We start from the raw sequence: 20,224 nt of genomic DNA, 5'->3' as shown, positions 1-20,224 counted from the left end.
CTTGAAGCTCATCAAGAGAATGCCCAGAGTGTGCAAAGCAGTCATCAAAGCAAAAGGTGGCTACTTTGAAGAACCTAGAATATAAGACATAATTTCAGTTGTTTCACACTTTTTTGTTAAGTATATAATTCCACATGTGTTAATTCATAGTTTTGATGCCTTTAGTGTGAATGTACAATTTTCGTAGTCATGAAAATACAGAAAAATCTTTAAGTGAGAAGGTGTGTCCAAACTTTTGGTCTGTACTGTATGCCGGTTCCAATTTACGAATCAATTCAAGCAAATGGTGGAGCAAAAATACTCAAAACAAAAAATTACAATATCAAGAGGAGACACACATGACATGAAAGGCAGCTGCATGGGATTCCCCATAATGCCATGCAACTGTTGTATCACCTGATATTGCACAGTCAAACTGAAGGAACAATCATAGCTTATATAAAAGCAGAGGTAGGGAATGCAGCTCCATTTCTTGATTAACATTCACGTGCTCTGTATTGAGACAGTATTTTAGATCAATATTTGTAAGCCAAAACAATTAGTGGGTTATGAATACAGGAGTCATGATTAGAGATGGGCTGACCCCTGGATGTTTGGATCCGTCGGGTTCGGCCAAACAGTTAAAAAAAAGGTTGGGTACCAAAACAGTACCCGGACCCCATTCACTTGAATGGGAGGTCCAAACAGCCAGTGCTTGCTGCTCTGTCATGTGCATGACAGCGCAGCAAAGATTGCTTCTGATCAGTGGTAAAATCATTACTGCCAGTCGCTACTTCCAACAGGTGGCGCTACAGAGTTAAGTCCTCTTTTTCTCAGAAGAGGCAATTTGCATATTTAGTTTCCCAGAGGAGCATTGCACGGCGAATAAGCCTCCTTACCTTGACAAGCCAGCTGGTATGTCACTCTCCATAAGGAGAAACGTTACCCCTTAGACCCTACTGCCAGTCAGACAGCCATGCTGTCAAATAACAGTGTGGCCATGCAGTTGTCATCGTAGGTAAAACATTTACCTCCAGTCACTGGCATCGGCTGATGGGACAACTGCTTCGATCAGCCTACACCTTCCACCACTAATAAAAGTGAGAGCAGGAGTGGCTGATAGGAGTATTTATCATCTATCTGTGCTCTAAATAAATAAATAATTTTTAAAAAGTGTGGGGTCCCCCAATTTTTGACAACCAACCAAGCTAAAGCAGACAGCTGGGAGCTAGTATTCTCAGTTTGATAAGAGGCCATGAACATTGGGCCCCCAGCCTAAAATTAGCAGCCCGCAGCCACCCAGAAAAGGCTCATCTATTATATGTGCCAATTCTTAGCATCTCGGCACCGTCCATTTTGAAAACTGTTTATCTCCATTAATGGATTACGGTGTGGGACAGAACGATGGACAGGCGAGGGATATGGTTGTTTTTTTTTTTGCTTGTTGTATTATAGGAGACAAGGTATTGAATGGAAATGGCGTTAGGTGGGTATAATTGTGTTTATTATTTTTAAATAAAAAAGTTAAAGTTTTTTTTATTTCAAATAAAACACTTTACTCTGGGTGTGTGTTTATCTATATATATAAGAGGCATCGTGATTACTCGCTAATCCCGCCCCCTGCACAGTAGCTCTGCCCCAACACATCACCACACATAATCCCACCCCCCAACCCATTAACACATACAATCCCACCCCCACCACATTACCACACACAATCCCGCCCCCCCACCACATTACCACACACAATCCTGCCCCCTCACCACATCACCACACATAAACCAGCCCCCCACCACATTACCACACACAATCCTGCCCCCTCACCACATTACCACATATAATCCCGCCCCCACCACATCACCACACATAATCCCGCCCCCCACCACATCACCACACACAATCCCGCCTCCCACCACATTACCACACACAATCCCACCCCCCACCACATTACCACACAAAATCCCGCCCCCCACCACATCACCACACATAATCCCGCCCCCTCAACACATTACCACACATAATCCGGCCCCCCCACCCTATTACCACACATAATCCCGCCCCCCACCCCATTACCACACATAATCCTTCCCCCACCACATCACCACACATAATCCTGACCCCTCACATCACCACACATAATCCCGCCCCCACCACATCACCACACATAATCATCCCGCCCCCCCACCACATTACTACACATAATCCCACCCCCCACCACATTACGACAAATAATTCCGCCCCCCCACATTACCACACATAATCCCGCCCCCCACCACATTACTACACATAATCCCCCCCCACCACATTACGACAAATAATCCCGCCCCCCACATTACCACACATAATCTCACCCCCCACCACATCACCACAGATAATCCTGCCCCCCACCACATTACCACACACAATCCCGCCGCCCCACCACATCACCACACACAATCTCGCCAACCCCACCAAATCACCACACGTAATCCCGCCCACCACATCACCACATACAATCCTGCCCCCTCACCACATCACCACACATAATCCCGCCCGCCCACCACTTCACCACACATAATCCCGCCCACCACATCATCACACACAATTCTACCCCCCCACCACATTACCACACACAATCCCGCCCCCCACTTCACCACACATAATCCCACCCCAACACATCACCACACATAATCCCGCCCCCCACATCACCACACATAATCCCGCCCACCACATCATCACACACAATCCCACCCCCCACCACATTACCACACACAATCCCGCCCCCCACTTCACCACACATAATCCCACCCCCAACACATCACCACACATAATCCCGCCCCCCATCACATCACCACACATAATCCCGCCCCACCACATCACCACACATAATCCCGCCCCCCACCACACATAGTCCCGCCCCCCACCACATTACCACACATAATCCCGCCCCCCACCACATTACCACAGATAATCCTGCCCCCACCACATTACCACACATAATCCTGCCCCCCACCACAGTACCACACAGAATCCCGCCCCTCACCACATTACCACACATAATCCCGCCACCCACACCACTTCACCACACGTAATCCCGCCCTCCACCACATCACCACATGTAATCCCACGCCCCACCACATCCCGCCCCCCCAACACATCACCACACATAATGTCGTTCCTCCACCCCATTACCACACATAATCCCGCCCCCCACCACATCACCACACATAATCCCGCCCGCCCACCACATCACCACACATAATCCCGCCCGCCCACCACATCACCACACATAATCCCACCCCCCAACACATCACCACACATAATCCTGCCCCAACACATCACCACACATAACCCCGCCCCCTACCCTATCAACACACATAATTTCGCCCCCCACCACATCACCACACATAATCCCGCCCCCACCACATCACCACACATAATCCCGCCCCTCACCACACATAATCCCGGCCCCCAAGACATTACCACACATAATCCTGCCCACCACCACATTACCACATATAATCCCACCCCCCACATAACCACACATAATCCCGCCCCCCACCAAATTACCACACATAATCCCACCCCCCACCACATTACCACACATAATCCCGCCCCCCACCACATCACCACACATAATCCTGCCTCCCCACCACATCACCACACATAATCTCGCCCCCACCACATCACCACACATAATCCCGCCCCCACCACATCACCACACATAATACTGCCCCCCCACCACATCACCACACAAAATCCCGACCCCACACCACATTACCACACATAATCCCGCCTCCCACCACATCACTACACATAATCTTGCCCCCCACCACATCACCACACAATCCTGCCCCCCCACCACATCACTACATATAATCCTGCCCCCCCACCACATTACCACACGTAATCCCGCCCCCCACCACATTACCACACATAATCCCGCCCTACCACCACACATAATCCCTCCCCCACCACATCACCACATATAATCCCGCCACCAAACCCCACAGATAATCCCACCCCCCCACCATATTACCACATATAATCCCGCCCCCCCACTACATTGCCACGCATAATCCCACACCCCTCCACATTGCCACACATAATCCCACCCCCCACTACATTACCACACATAATCCCGCCCCCCACATCACATTACCACATATAATCCCGCCCCCCCACCACATCACTACACATAATCCCCCCACCACATTATCACACATAATCCCGCCCCCCACCACATCACCACAGATAATCCCACCCCCCACCACATCACCACACATAATCCCGCCCCCCACCACATTACCACAAACAATCCCGCCCCCACCACATTACCACACATAGTCCCACCCCCCACCACATTATCACACATAATCCCGCCCCCCACCACATTACCACACATAATCTCGCCCCCCACCACATTACCACACATAATCCCGCCCCCCACCACATTACCACACATAATCCTGCCCTCCCACCACATTACCACACATATTCCTGCCCCCCACCACATTACCACACATAATTCAGCCCCCCACATTACCACATGAGGCTCCGTCCCCACACATTACCACACGAGGCTCCGTCCCCCCACATTACCACACAAGGCTCCGTCCCCACACATTACCACACGAGGCTCCTTCCTCACACATTACCACACGAGGCTCCGTCCCCCCACATTACCACAGGAGGCTCCGTCCTCACGCATTACCACACGAGGCTCCATCCTCACACATTACCACACGAGGCTCCGTCCCCACACATTACCACACGAGGCTCCGTCCTCACGCATTACCACATGAGGCTCCGTCCCCACACATTACCACACGAGGCTCCTTCCCCACACATTATCACACGAGGCTCCTTCCCCACACATTACCATACGAGTCTCCGTCCTCACACATTACCATATGAGGCTCCATCCCCACACATTACCACACTAGGCTCTGTCCCCACACATTACCACACGTTAACTTACCACTTGCGTAAGCGCTATTGAATGTTGTCATTATTTACTTTAGTTTAATCACCAGCAGCGTTAATTAGATAGCAATGAGCGTGCCGAGCGTTAGCTGGCTGGAAACACCTAGTTTACAATATAACTAGGATTGGTAATGGAGAGACATCTTATAGATGCTTCTCCATTACTAAGCCATGGACTTGAGGTCACTGGACAATACAAAGGTGACATCAACTCCACAAATATGAACCCCACTTGCCACCACTACAGGGCAAGGTGAAGAGCCGGGCAAAGAGTCAGAATTGGCACATCTAATAGATGCACCTTTTTTGGGCAGCTGTGGGCGGCTATTTTTAGACTGGTGGGAATGTTCATGGAACCATACCGGAGTGAAAATACTAGCCCCCAGCTGTCTGATTTAGCTTGGTTGGTTGTCAAAAATGGGGGGACCCCATGCTGTTTTTAAAAAATATTTATTTAAATAATTAAAAAAATCAGAGTGGGACCCCTATATTGTTGATAATCAACCTTGCTGAAGCTAATGCTGAGGTTTGCCGCTCCCAGCTGTTTTGCCTGGCTGATTATCAAAAATACAGAACCCACACCATTTTTTTTTGTATTGTTTATTCAGCGTGCAAGCATCAGCTGATGAATACTCCTATCAGCTGCCACCAGCTCTCGCTGTTATTAGCATCAACAGTCATAGGCTGATGGGAGCAGTAGTCCCATCAGCTGACACCAGTGAGCGGAGGTGAACTTTATACCTCTGATCACAGCTGACAGCGTGGGACCCATGTCTGCCTGACCGGTGGTAATGATTTTACTGAAGAACAGAAGCAATGTTTGCCGCGCTGTCATGCAAATTACAGAGTGACAAACACACGGTGTTCGGGGGGCTGAACCCAAACAGTAACCTGGACTACCTCATGAAGTCTGTGTTTGGTGTCCGAGCCCGCACAGTAGGTGTTCGGTATGGAGGCCAAAATTTACTGTTCAGGTTCACCCATCTCTAGTCGTGATATGTTTCTAATATACCTTTTCTCTGTTTCTTCCACTCCTGATTGTGGCTTACAAACACTGATGTATACACGTGGCCTTAAAGTGAGAGGACATCAAATTTACATAATAGAGATATGGAGAGAAAGCCATAAAACACTGAATAAACATTATGGATAGTGTGTAACAGCACAGCAGTGAAGAATCGTTATCACTCACATCTGTTGGAAGTTACTCAGACATTACTAAGTAAACCCGCAGGCTATTAGCGTTATAACGCTGGTCAGTGCCTGAACTTAGCCTAACGCTGCCGGGAGAAAATTAACTTTATTCTCCCCAGCAGCGTCCCCATTTCAGCCACAGTGGCGTGGTCGGCATCTCTTCAGTCACCACTCTGAGAATACAGACTTTTATCCTGTCTATTTGCCTGCCTTCATTTGCTTTGACATCAGAATACACTCATTTGGGAGTACTGATGCTGGCAGTGATGTGTTAGTTCAGCATTGCTGTCTCTCTAATTTTGGGGTGAAGCTGCAGCATGAGATTTTTCTGATAAGTAAAACAATCAGAGATGGAGCCAAATGCTGACCAATCACTGGCTATCATCTGTACTCCAAATGAGTGCATTCTGATATCAGGGCATTAAAGGCAGGCAAATATTTTGGGTAAAAGCCAGAGTTTGGAAGACACTAACATTCAATGTATTGCAGGAATGAAAACAAAATCAATAAATAAAGTAAGTTGCACATTTCATAACTTTCCAGCTGGACAAAATAAAAAAATAAATGGATAAAAGTTTAGTTATTCTTTTTTACCTTGACAAATATTACTTGCAATACCTCTCCTGACCACACGGTCTGCTATTTATTATAACCAACCTTCTCTATAATCTCTTTGGATTTTCATGCTGTTTGAGCGGTACTTGCTGAAACTTTTATAAGGTTATTCTCAAAAGAAAAATGGCATCTGAATGGTAAGACCCCAGCAATCCTAAGGACTGGGCTCTATCACCCATCGGAGTTGTGTATGCTTATTTTCTACCTCTTTCATTGTCTATGAGACCACAAGAGAATGTTGAGGGCTGAACTCATCTAAAGGATCTGGGAATGTTTAGTTTGCCAAAACGAAGGCTAAAGGGAGTCTTAATAGCTGTCTACAAATATCTCAACGGCTGTCACAGTGTAGATGGATCATCCTTATTCTCATTTGCACATGGAAACACAAGAAGCAATGGAATAAAACTGAAATGAGAAGATACAGATTAGATATTGGAAAACACTTTTTGACAGTGAGGGTGATCAAGAGTGTAACAGGCGACCATGAGAGGTGGTGAGTTCTCCTTCAATGGAAGTCTTCACACAGAGGCTGGAGAGACACCTGTCTGAGATGGTTTCGTGAATCCTTCATTGAGCAGGAGGTTGGACACGATGACCCTGAAGGACCCTTCTAATTCTGACATTCTAGGATTCTGTGATCTCATGCAGTCCCGGTAGATGTCTACCATGTGCACCTCTCCTCAATTCAAGATGGGGCTGCAGAGCTCTGTTGTTGCAGTTGGTCATGGAATCATTGGGGGTCCCGGTTTTCAGACTAAATTATTTCATACCCTATAACTTGGGAAAACATGTTAATTGGGAATAACCTTTTTTAGTCAACTGAAGGATTATTGGGCTTTTAAATATCTCATTATCATTAATCTCATATGTCAAGATCTCTTCTTGCAGTCATCATATATTATTGTGTTATCTTAAATTAGATTTGAGTTACCAGACAAAATTAGTGTCAGCTAGACGAGGTCGTACAAATGTAAAATCAACCAAGTACATTAGGAGGTTGTGGATCTTTTTGCTACGCGATGAGTAAATGTATTTTCATATGAAAATCTTGGATACTAAGCCAACAACACGTACCATATATGTTCCTCCTATTTTAGTGTTATGTTTTTTAATATCACTGGCTGCAGCATGGCCAAATCTTTCTCTGCTTCCTTTATTGTCTGGTATCACATCATGGCAGGAAGGTTACCATTCTTCGGTTTCCAATAACAATGAAACAAAGTATTCTCCAAACAGTGGGAACAATTCCTTTATACTCCATCAGAAATGGCAATTATTGTAGTTTCAATAGTTGCGTACAGACAGAATTATTCCTTATTTTAGTGTCACAAATTCAACATCCCCATCTAAATAGTGAACAGAACATCAATTAAAAACCAATTGCAAGTAAACAAAAGAACAATACAAAGAGTAAGTAAGTGGGAGGAAAGAAGCCTAACAAAAGAATGTATAGGCTGAAAAGTGCACTGACATTTGCTGGAATTATGTTTGTGGAACAGGTAATGAAATGTCATCTGTAATATTAATGTGAAAGGAGAGTTTATAAAACTGCACACATTTAAGATACAGGGGAGATACAGGTGATGAGAATTTAAAAGTTTGTGATTTGCTTTAAGTAACTTGTGCATCTTGATTACCTCTTATTAGACATTTTGATTCATGTAAGCTTGCCATAAAGGTGACTTTTCAAAATTCATTGTTTAATGTGTACACAATGAATTACATTATTTTTTTTTATTTTCAGTCGTCTCTGAACTGGTGGGTGAATGTTATCTACTATGATATCTCCATCATAGAATTCATACAGACATAAGGGATTCCTGCTCTCCTTACTCTAAACATAGTTTCATTGATTCAAGAAGGTAAGATGATAGAAATCCATCATGTGCAACCTATAACTTAATATGATGACTAGTGATGAGCGAATATATTCTGCGCTATTCGTTACTCGCCAGAATAGTACAGTATTCGGCCTATTCGTTACTCGGCGAGTAATTTGGTATTCACCTCGGTATGTTCGAATGAACCGCCCAGCATGTTTGGCGCTTTATTTGCAGTCAATGAACATGCAGGGCTTGCTTGCCAATCACAGTAATGCTGGCGCCAAGTTTGGTATGGCATTATTGTGATTGGCTGACCTTACAGCGTCATAGGAGATGTTTAATCCCTGCTAGTGCCATCTTGGACACATTACATGCGGAAACAGTGTAGTGTGAGTGTAGGGAGAGTGAAAGCAGCATATAGGGAGAGTTTGTCATTACAAAAAACTCTTTTAAGAGCTACTGAGAGTGAAGATTGGTTCTCTGTTAGGTGGAGATAGCGTAGGGAGAGATTTAATATGAGAGAGAGGGAAAAGCAGGCAGGGTGTTATCATTGCAAGTACATGCTGCAGATCTCTGCTAGGTTGAATTCTGTATACTGAACAAACAGACTGTGGAATTAGGGAGAGAGAGGCAGGGTTTCCTACACAGTACCATAATATACAATACAGCTCTTTTTAGAGCCAAATAATATTACTCAGAACCAGCATATACAAAAAAAATTTTTTTTGAGCTTCATAATATTCCTGCTTACCAGCATATACTAAACCGCTTTTTTTTACAGCTAAATAATCTTCCTCACTGCCAGCATATGCTAAAGAGCTTTTTTTAAAAAGCTAATTGCTAAATCATATTCCTCGCCTATTGCTGAAATAGCTAATGTTTATCTAGCAGTTATGCGACTGGCACAAAACCTGCAGAAATATGCAAATGTCACTATCTCCCAGTTAAGTCTGCTGTTGGCGTGTGTCATAAAGGCGGTATAAAAAAATAATAATTATCTTTTGGTTAAATAAATAGAGTATATTTATCTAGCAGTTGTGCCACTTGCACAAAGCCTGCAGAGATATGCAAAAGTCTATATACACCAGTCATTTCCCTAAGTCTGCTGTTGGAGAGTGTCATAAAGGCGATATAAAAAAATAATTCTATCGGTTAAATTAAAGGCGTATATTTATCTAGCAGTTGTGCCACTGGTGCAAAGTCTGCAGAGATATGCAAACATCACTATTTACCAGTGCCAATGATTTCCCTTACTCTACTGTTGGCATGTGTCATAGAGGCGGTATAAAACAAAATTCTATTGGTCAAATAAATAACGTATATTTATCTAGCAGTTGTGCGACTGGTGCAAAGCCTGCAGAGATACACAAACATCACTATTAACTAGTAATTTCCCTGAGTCTGCTGTTGGCGTGTGTCATAAAGGTGATATAAAAAATAGTAATTTTCTATTGGTTAAATAAATAGCATATATTTATCTAGCACTTGTGCGACTGGCACAAAGCCTGCTGAGATACGCAAACGTCACTATTTACTAGTAATTTTCCTGAGTCTGCTGTTGCTATGTGTAATAAACCTGATAGCTAAAAAAAATGACCCACACATTGCTAGATACATGGAATTTGTACATAACACCTCTGTGACTGTACTTGTGAAAAATAAAGCCAGGAAATGTTTTTTTCATAATGCATTCATTATGAGAAAGAGTGGCATTAAGGAATGGAGACATAGATGTGGTGTTGCTGCCAAAGCCATGTGACAGATCAGAAGGTGACTTTATCTTGTTCTAGCTTCTTGTCAAAATTCAATCTGTGCACTACATCACTATTGAACCCAGACAAGTGCGAGGATGTTGTGGGTTGGATGGCAGACAATGGCTCCAGTGGGTTGACAAGCAGCACTACAAAGTCTTCCACATAGTCCAGTTAGAGTAGCCAAGAGGCTGGGCCTCACAATTCTCAACCTGTCCTCCTTCTTCCCCATCAAGAGTCCCAGGAGACATATGACCCCAATTGTTGTGAATTCTGCTCTTGGGCTCCCTCCAGTGGTTATAAGTGGTAGTGCTGCTGTCTCTGGATCGCAGCATTCATCAGGTGTGTCAAGTTTTTGCAATCCTGACTGGGCTATTTAGCCTTGCTTGACCCTTTAGTCAGTGCCAGTTGTCCATTGTTCCTGGAGGATTCACATCCCTGCCTGCTCTCTCCTGCTTTGCTGTTCATTTCAACAAAGATAAGTTCTGGCCTTGATTTTTGCTGTCCACATGCTGTGGCCTTATTGTTCAGTTCTTTTCCATTTTTTTGTCTTGTCCAGCTTGTATAAGGATTTGTTTAGCCAAGCTGGTATCTCTGGAGATGCAGATATACCCTCCATATCTTTAGTTAGCTGTGGAGATTTTGTATTTTCTGTGGTGGATATTTTCTAGTGTTTTAATATTGACCGCATAGTACTCTGTCCTATCCTTTCTATTTAGCTAGAAGTGGCCTCCTTTGCTAAATTCTGATTTCAGTCTGTGTATGTTTTTTCCCTCTCCTCTCAGTCAATATTTGTGGGGGGCTGTCTATCCTTTGGGAATTTTCTCTGAGGCAAGATAGTTTTCCCTTTTCTATCTCTAGGGGTAATTAGTCCTCTGGCTGTGTCGAGATGTCTAGGGAGTGATAGGTACATTCCACGGCTACTTCTAGTTGCGGTGTTAAGTTCAAGGTCTGCGGTCAGTACAGGTTCCACCTTCTCCAGAGTACGTCTCATGCTGCTCTTAGGCCACCAGATCATAACACCCAATGCTGGCTACTACAAGCAACTCTTTACGTTCCCTTTTAATTATACTGGACTCTCACAGTGCACCATTAAAGAGGGTCAAGAAGAGTTGGAGTGCAGTGATGTACAAAAATTTGAACACCCATGGCAAGAAGAAAGCCACATTGGGGAAGGTCAATTCATGACTGAAGAAGTGGAGGATAACCATGACGAACAGTTGCCATCAGGTCAGCCTAAAATTGCAACTCAGAAGGAGGATCAGATTGATGAATTGGAAGACAATGTGGCCGATGATGAGGCCGCTGATGCAACCTGGCCTGGTGGCACGCATAGCGAGCACAGCAGTGTAGAGATGGATGGATCCGTAGCATGACAACAAGCAAGAAGAGGTAATAGTTTGACCAGAGGGAGAACTCGGTCAACTGTTCTACAGAACCCCACCCCTGGCTAGATAATAGGCCAAAGGTGGGATGTTCCCCTGCATGGACGTTTTTTCTGAAAGTCCTTCAGAGAAAACAATTGTAATTTGCAGCATCTGCCATACCAAGCAGAGAAGTGGCAAGAACACTGCCAACCTGAACACCACCAGCATGCAGAAGCACATGGCAGCCAAGCACCCCAGTAGGTGGGCAGAACATCTACAAAAACTATAGTCTGAGGGTAAAACCACTGCTCTTTCCCCTGTGTTACGGCATTCCCAATCTGCTGTCCATGAAGCAGGCGCTGATGCATCCTGTCCATAACCTGCAGTTGCACACACACAACAGTCAGCAACCACTTCCAGTTCATTGTCCAGGCGCAGCGTTCAGTTGTACCTGCCCCAGACATTTCACAGGGAGCTGAAATATCAACCCTCCCACCCACAAGTTCAAACACTAAACACCCACATTGCCATATTGCTATCCCTGGAAATATTGCGGTTTCAGCTTGTGGGAGCTGAGTCTTTTTACAACCTCTTGGCGGTGGCAGCCCCACGGTACTCGATTTCCACTCGTCACTATTTTTCCTGGTGTGCTGTCCCCACATTACATAGGCACGTGTTACACAATATTAGCCATGCTCTGGCTAACATGGTCACAGGGAAGGTCTCTCTAACCACAGACACGTGGACAAGTTCTTGTGGACAGGGATGCTGCATTTCCCTGACGGTACACTGGGTGAACCTGGTGGAATCAGAGGTTGGGATATCACACATTTTACCCACACCAAGAATAGCAGGTCCAACTTCCATCAGGGTCTCCTCGAATTCCAGTTCCTGTCTCCCCTCCTCATCCTCAGATGAACTAGTCTCCCCTTCACTCCACAACTAGGAGCTCTGCAACACTTCCTTGGCAAAGCAGCAGCACGCTCAACTGAAGCTCATCTGTTTAGATGATAAAGCTCACAACGCAGCAGAGCTGTTGAAAGGGATTAAAGATCAGACCGATCAGTGGCTCTCCTCGCTGAACCTCCAACCAGGGTCTGGTTGTGTGCAATAATGGGCTTAACTTGATGGCTTTAAAGCTTGGCAAGCTGGTACTCATTGTACTCATTCCATGCATGACCCACATGCTGAACTTAGTTGTACAGTGTTTTTTAAAAACATACTCAGACTTGCCGTACCTACTTGCCAAGGTACGCTGTTTCAGCGCCCATTTCCGAAAGTGCTGCATCAGCTCTTTAATTTGGCTCGTCACTGACTGATCTGTGACCTGGAATTCGACTTTTCATATGTTGGCAAGGCTTAGTGAGCAGAAGAGGGCAGTGTCTGAATTTCAGCTTCTCAATGCCCGTCAGAGTAACGCTCAGCCCCCACACATAACAACTGCCGAGTGGGTGCTGATCACTGACATATGTGAGGTTCTTCAAAACTTTGAGTACTGCACCAAAATGGTGAGCGCTGATGACGCTATTATCAGCATTACCATTCTGCTGCTCTGTCTATTAATACATTTGCTGCTGAATCTCAAAGAGGAAGCTTTGAATGCCGAGCAGGTGGCTATGGATCAAGATTTTACAGTGGCTGATACCACACAGCCCAGCCTCAAGCAATATTATCAGACCACATTGGGTGATAACGAAAAACAGAAGAAGGACAATAAGGAGGAACAGGAGTTTTTGGTCTGTGCCACAGAGGGGACTCTAAATCCCAGCTTCATGCCTGTCCAGCATGGATGGCATGAAGAGAAGGGGGAGGTGTTCATCCTGTTGGGGACAATGAACGTTTTACTCTTTGTAGTCGGCACACATGGCACAGTTCATGTCCAGATGCCTTTCCCAAGACCCTCACATGAAAGACATTTTGTCCACCATGAAATACTGGCTGTGCACCATTCTTGACCCATGGTACAAGGAGAAACTTCCTTCTCTCATGTCGGAGGCAGACATGCCAATTTTAGTGCATGCATGTGCAGCGCCCCAGAGTCCTGGTCGTTGCAGTACTGATGCTCCGCCACTAAGGGGAGTGATGGTACATCTGATTGCACTAAAGGAGTTCACCTGACCAGGTATCACAGTCACACACTACACTTCACACTCCAGCCACCAGGGGGAGCAAAGGGTTCTATGTATTAGGCCACTCCTCACACTCTGGTAAAACTGGGGGTTGGATAGGAAGTTAGGGAGAAGCTGACTGGGTTTTGCCCACGTAACACCTAGTGAGAAAAGAGGTTGCTTGGGAAGATTCAGGGGGGTCCCTGTCAGGGGTGGGATCCTTGTAGAGGTCTAGCGAAGAGGACAGATCGTTACGGAGCCGCGCCTGCACTTCATTGCGGCGGCATCTTAAGAAAGGACACGAAGCGAAGTATATTGTGGAGAAGTGAGAAACGAGATCACAGCACAAAGGCGATAGAACCAGTAGGAGTGGTGCCCCGAGATCGGCAACATCCTACTGAGGCGCGTAGCCGGTGGCCGGAACGCCGAGGAAGTATTGGGCTCTTCTCTTTACTTCAAACCAACGGCAGGGCAGTTAATTTTAGGTTCGCTGCCTCACCTAAATCACCTAATGAAGACAACGGAGGCAATTGTGGGAGAGGGGCGTCTCTAGGGTCCCTATAAAATAACTCCAGGCCTACCCCATCATACGGGTGCATCCTATCCATATCATCTGGGGGACGGAGAGAAAGAACAGAAATGGAGCACCCCCAGATGCAGGGCCGCGGGGTACTCGGTACCGGGCCTCTCTGTCTCAGTTCTGGGGTTGTCACGGTGGCTAGACCCGGTCCGTGACCCTGCTAAGGGGCGTCCAATGAAAGGTGTAGGTGGTGGTGCGTGGTGCAGTTCGTGGTGAATAACGAGGACACAAGGTTGCAGTCTCTTTACCTCTTTACTGAAGGCTTCAAGATCCTCAATCCAGAGTACAGTTAACAGGGCTGTCTGAGACCGGCCAGTCCGATGGCACCTCCAGAATTCCCTTTGCAGGTGGAAATCTGCGCCTACCTTCTAGCGCCTGTGTGTTGTAGTACTTCCCTGCTGAGCACCACGGGATAGTCCTCACAACTGTTGTGTCTGTTTCTGATGTTCTTTCCCACAACTTATGTCTGTTCTGATGTTCTTCTCCGTCCCCCAGATGATATGGATAGGACGCACCCGTATGACGGGTAGGCCTGGAGTTCTTCCGGGACCCTAGTGACGCCCCTCTCCCACAGTTGCCCCCTATGTCTGCTTAGGTGATTTAGGTGAGACAGCCAACCTATAATTAACTGTCCTGCCGTTGGTTTGAAGTAATGCTTGGAGCCCAATACTTCCTCGGCGTTCCGGCCACCGGCTACGCGCCTCAGTAGGATGTTGCCTCGATCTTACAGCACGACTCCTACTGGTGTTATCTCCTTTTTGCTTTGATCTCGTTTCTCACTCTCCACAATAAACCTCGCTTCTTGTCCTTTCTTGAGATACCGCCGCGATGTAGTGCAGGTGCGGTTCTCTAACATTCTGTCCTTTTCGCTAGGCCTCTGTCAGGACCCCACCCCTGACAGGGACCCCCCTGAATCTTTCCCCTGCAACACCCCCTGCCACAGGATGTTGCCTGGTTCCAACCCAGTCAGCTTCTGTCTAACTTTCTATCCAACCCCCAGTTTTACCAGATTGTGAGGAGTGGCCTAATAGCTCCCCCTGGAGGCCAGACTATGAAGTGTATTGGTGTCTGTGATACCTGGTCAGGTGAAATCCTTAAGTGCCATCAGACGTACCATCACTCCCCTTAGCAGCGGAGCATCAGTACTGCAACGACCAGGACTCTGGGGCGCTGCAGAAACATACACGACAGTTGTGAGGACTATCCCGTGGTGCTCAGCAGGGAAGAACTACAACACCCAGGTGCTAGTAGGTAGCCACTGATTTCCACCTGCAAAGGGAACTCTGGATGTGCCTTCGGACCGGCCGGTCTCAGCCAGCCCTGTTAACAGTGCTCTGGATTGCAGATGCCGAAGCCTTCAGTAAAGAGGTAAAGAGACTGCAACCCTGTGTCCTCGTCATTTACTGCGACCTACACCACCACCTACACCTTTTATTGGTGGCCCCTTAGCAGGACCACGGACCGGGTCAGGCCACCGTGACATCCTCAGAACCGAGAGACCCGGTACCGAGTACCCCGTTGTCCTGCGTTTGGGGGCCGCTCTACATGCCAAAGAGCCGTTGTGGAAAACTTGCTGAAAAGATTACCCTCAGACAACACTGCTGGCAGAGGTACTGGCTCTTTTCACCCACAAGGATTACAGGGGAGGGACACGCATACGAAGTGCAACTCAGGGTGGGGGGATGTCCACCAACTGGGCCATTTTCATGAATCCGTTACATCAGCATGGCATCTGTGAGTGTAACTATGACGAGGAGGTGACCAAACCAGTGTGCTTCCTGATTCCTCAGTACCCTTTAACTATTGGTTGTCCAAGCTGCACACATGGCTCGACCTCTTCTTGTATGCCTTGGAGGTGCTGCCATGCCCTGCCGCAAGTGTGTTGTCTGAGTGGGTTTTCAGTTCAGCCGGTGCAATCATAACAGTTAGGTGCACACGCCTGTCAACCAAAAATGCAGACGGGCTGACTTTTCTAAAATTGAACAAGGGCTGATTTCCTCCCTATGGATGACAGCAACATACTTAAAATGCAGCCCAAATGTTCTTTTTTGGAAGTTGTCTTACCTTACCTACCATCCAAACACATTTTGTTCTGGAAATCACATCCTCTTCCTGCTTCTGCAACAAGTAGTTAGTGGCCATATATGTATACCCCACGTGGGTAATGTTTTTACAATTTTGGAAACCATTGTACATTGTGCAATGGTAAAATTTGTACACCCTATCTTTAATTATTCTAATAACTGCAAAATGTATTGTCATGTCCCCATCACGGTCTCTTTCAGCGTGTATGATACAGACCCCTTGGGTGATTTTTGGAAACCTTTCTACATTGTGCAATGGTTAAACTTGTACTCCCTATCTCTAGCTATTCTAATAAATGCAAAATGTATTGTGAGGTCTCTATCACGGTCTCTTCCAACATGTATGAAACAGACCCCTTGGGTAATTTTTGGACATTGTGCAATGGTCAAATTTCTTCTCTCGAGTTCTATATATTCTATTATTTTAGTTTTTTTGTGTGTTGCCCTTCTCATGGTCACTTTAGGTGTGTATCTGGGAGCCTGATGTTGACTTTTAGGTCTACACTTAGACATTTTGGATGGAACATCAATGCATTAATATGCTCCATACAATTCTTCAGGTTTCAGTCTTACACAAAATAATAATATGAGTAATGAAACATGCTCTATATATATGCTGCTAATTGGAAAATCGTACCCAAACATCCCTTTATAAAGGGAAATTCGTCATAACTAGTGTTGAGCGATACCGTCCGATACTTGAAAGTATCAGTATCGGAAAGTATCGGCCGATACCGGCAAAGTATCGGATCCAATCCGATACCGATACCCGATACCAATACAAGTCAATGGGACTCAAGTATCGGACGGTATTCCTGATGGTTCCCAGGGTCTGAAGGAGAGGAAACTCTCCTTCAGGCCCTGGGAACCATATAAATGTGTAAAATAAAGAATTAAAATAAAAAATATCGCTATACTCACCCTCCGACGCAGCCTGGACCTCAGCGAGGGAACCGGCAGCGTTGTTTGTTTAAAATTCGCGCTTTTACTTGGTTACGTGAAGTCCCGGCTTGTGATTGGTCAGGGCGGCCATGTTGCCGGGACGCGGACCAATCACAGCAAGCCGTGACGAAATTACGTCACGGCTTGCTGTGATTGGTCCGCGTCCCGGCAACATGGCCGCCATTAACCAATCACAAGCCGTGACGTCACGGGAGGCTGGACACGCGCGCTTTTTAAAATGGGCGCGTGTCCAGCCTCCCGTGACGTCCCGGCTTGTGATTGGTTGCGCCGCGATCAACCAATCACACACGCGCCCATTTTAAAATGCGCGCGTGTCCAGCCTCCCGTGACCTCACGGCTTGTGATTGGTTGCGTCTCCCATGTGACTGCGACGCAACCAATCACAAAGCCGGGACGTAATTTTAAAATCCTTAAGCACCTGAAATTACGTCACGGCTTGCTGTGATTGGTTGCGTCTCCCATGTGACTGCGACGCAACCAATCACAAAGCCGGAACGTAATTTTAAAATCCTGAAGGACCTGAAATTACGTCACGGCTTGCTGTGATTGGTTGCGTCCCGGTCACATGGGCGGCACGCAACCAATCACAAGCCGGGACTCACGTAAAGGAAAGAAAAGCGCGAATTTTAAACAAAGAACGCTGCCGCTTCCCTCGGTAAGGTGCAGGCTGCGTCGGAGAGGTGAGTATAGCAATATTTTTTATTTTAATTCTCTCTTTTACACATTTTTACATTAATGTTGTTTCGATACCGATACCCGATATCACAAAAATATCGGATCTCGGTATCGGAATTCCGATACAGCAAGTATCGGCCGATACCCGATACTTGCAGTATCGGAATGCTCAACACTAGTCATAACACCTCTGTTAGCATACGCCATATCCTGCTCATATACGCAACACCCCAGTAGGTGGACGGAACACCTGGGTTCAAAATCTGTGCCTGAAAGTTTGTACTTTCTGAATTTACATTAGTTTAACCAGGAAACAAACACAGTTTGTCAGGAGATTCACTTGTAACAAAAGAAGCAGAGCCCAGCGATGCAGCAGAACTGCATTTATCAGGAGACTCGCTTGCAACACATAAAGCAAAGCCCAGTGATACTGCAAAACTGGGTTTGTCTGTTAAGTGGCCAATGTGAACATTGTTGTGAACTCTGTGTTCAGGCTCCCTCTTGTGGTCACTGGTGGTATGGTGTGACTTTTGCTTTGGGCTCCCCCTGGTGGCTTTGTCTGTTATCCTGCTGGTCTCTGGCTATCAGCTGGTTCGTTATCCTCTGGGAGGTTCCTATATAGCTCTGTTTTACTTCCACTTGTTGCCGGCTGTCGATGTAATCAGTGCTACTCAGATTCCTTCTGACTACCTTGCTCCCAGTCCATCCAGGACAAGCTAAGTTTTGTTTGCTCATTTTTTGATCAGCAGTGTTTATCATGTTTTCTGTTCCAGCTTGCTAAAATGTAATTCCCTCGCTTGCTGGTTGCCCTAGTGGGCTGAGTTTCTCCCCACACACCGTTAGTTGGTGTGTGGGTTCTTGAAATCTCAGGATGGATATTTTGTAAGGGTTTTTTATTGATCGCATAGACCCCTGCTCTATTTTCTGCTTTCTAGTACTAGTGGGCCTCTTTTGCTGAATCTGATTTCATCCCTATGTATGTGCCTTCTTCTTACTTCACCGTTAATATTTGTTGGGGGCTTCTATATCTTTGGGGATTATTTCTCTGGAGGCAAGCGAGGTCCTTCTTTCTCTTTAGGGGTAGCTAGTTCCTCAGGCTGGCTCGAGACGTCTAGGAATTTTTTAGGCACGTTCACCGGCTACCTCTAGTTGTGTTGGATAGGTTCAGATTTGCGATCAGTCCAGTTACCATCTCCCTAGAGCTTGTCCTTAGTTTAATCACTTGCTGGTCTATTTGTGATCCTCAGCCACTAGGGATCATAACAGAACATGCTCTTACATGCTACATTCACACCAACTAATACTCTGGTTGATTTCTTTAGGTTTTCTGTTTCAGTCTTTTTACATACATAAAAGTGTGGCCTGCCTTTTTTTTTGCTGTACGTTATGTTCTTATAATCAAGTAACTCCCCATGGCTGTGTGACCACTAGCCGGGTTTCAGTCTCCCTCTGCCGTTATCTGCACGTAGCAAAGCCACGGAGACACCATCACGTGTTTCTCAACGCTGTGATCCAGAACACTGCCCCATCCCTAAAGGGAAATATGCAAATGCATGTAGAAAAGCTGCGGATACACCATCACGTGGATGGGGGCAGTGTTCTGGATCACTGCGTTGAGAAACACGTGATGGTGTCTCCGCAGTGTTGGATGTTTTGATCTCCCCGAGGTCATTCATCCTTATGTTTATAGTCTTTTCACTAGGCACTGCTCCTAATAGCCAGTTTCCTACTCCACACTGATGAGGGGCAAATACCCCGAAACAGCTGTCTGTGGATGGATACCATGTTTTGGCATAGGTGGTTTTCCTTTATTGGATGCTGCCCATCCCGTGGTTGTTCCTTCCCGGTGAAAGACCTGGCTATTCATTGCTTGCGTTGAGAAACACGTGATGGTGTCTCTGCGGCTTTTCTATGCGGCTGCATTTGCATATTTCCCTTTAGGGATGGGGCAGTGTTCTGGATCACAGCGTTGAGAAACACGTGATGGTGTCTCTGCAGTGTTGGATGTTTTGATCTCCCCTGTTATGATCCTAGTGGCAAGGATCGCAGGTCGGACTAGCTAAGTAACTGAACAGACTACTAGCTCTGGGGAAGTGGTAACTAGATTGACCGCAACCTGA

The sequence above is a fragment of the Ranitomeya variabilis genome, chromosome 2, assembly GCF_051348905.1.
Source record: "Ranitomeya variabilis isolate aRanVar5 chromosome 2, aRanVar5.hap1, whole genome shotgun sequence".
NCBI classification, from domain to species: domain Eukaryota; kingdom Metazoa; phylum Chordata; class Amphibia; order Anura; family Dendrobatidae; genus Ranitomeya; species Ranitomeya variabilis.
Note: the sequence above shows the minus strand (reverse complement) of the source record.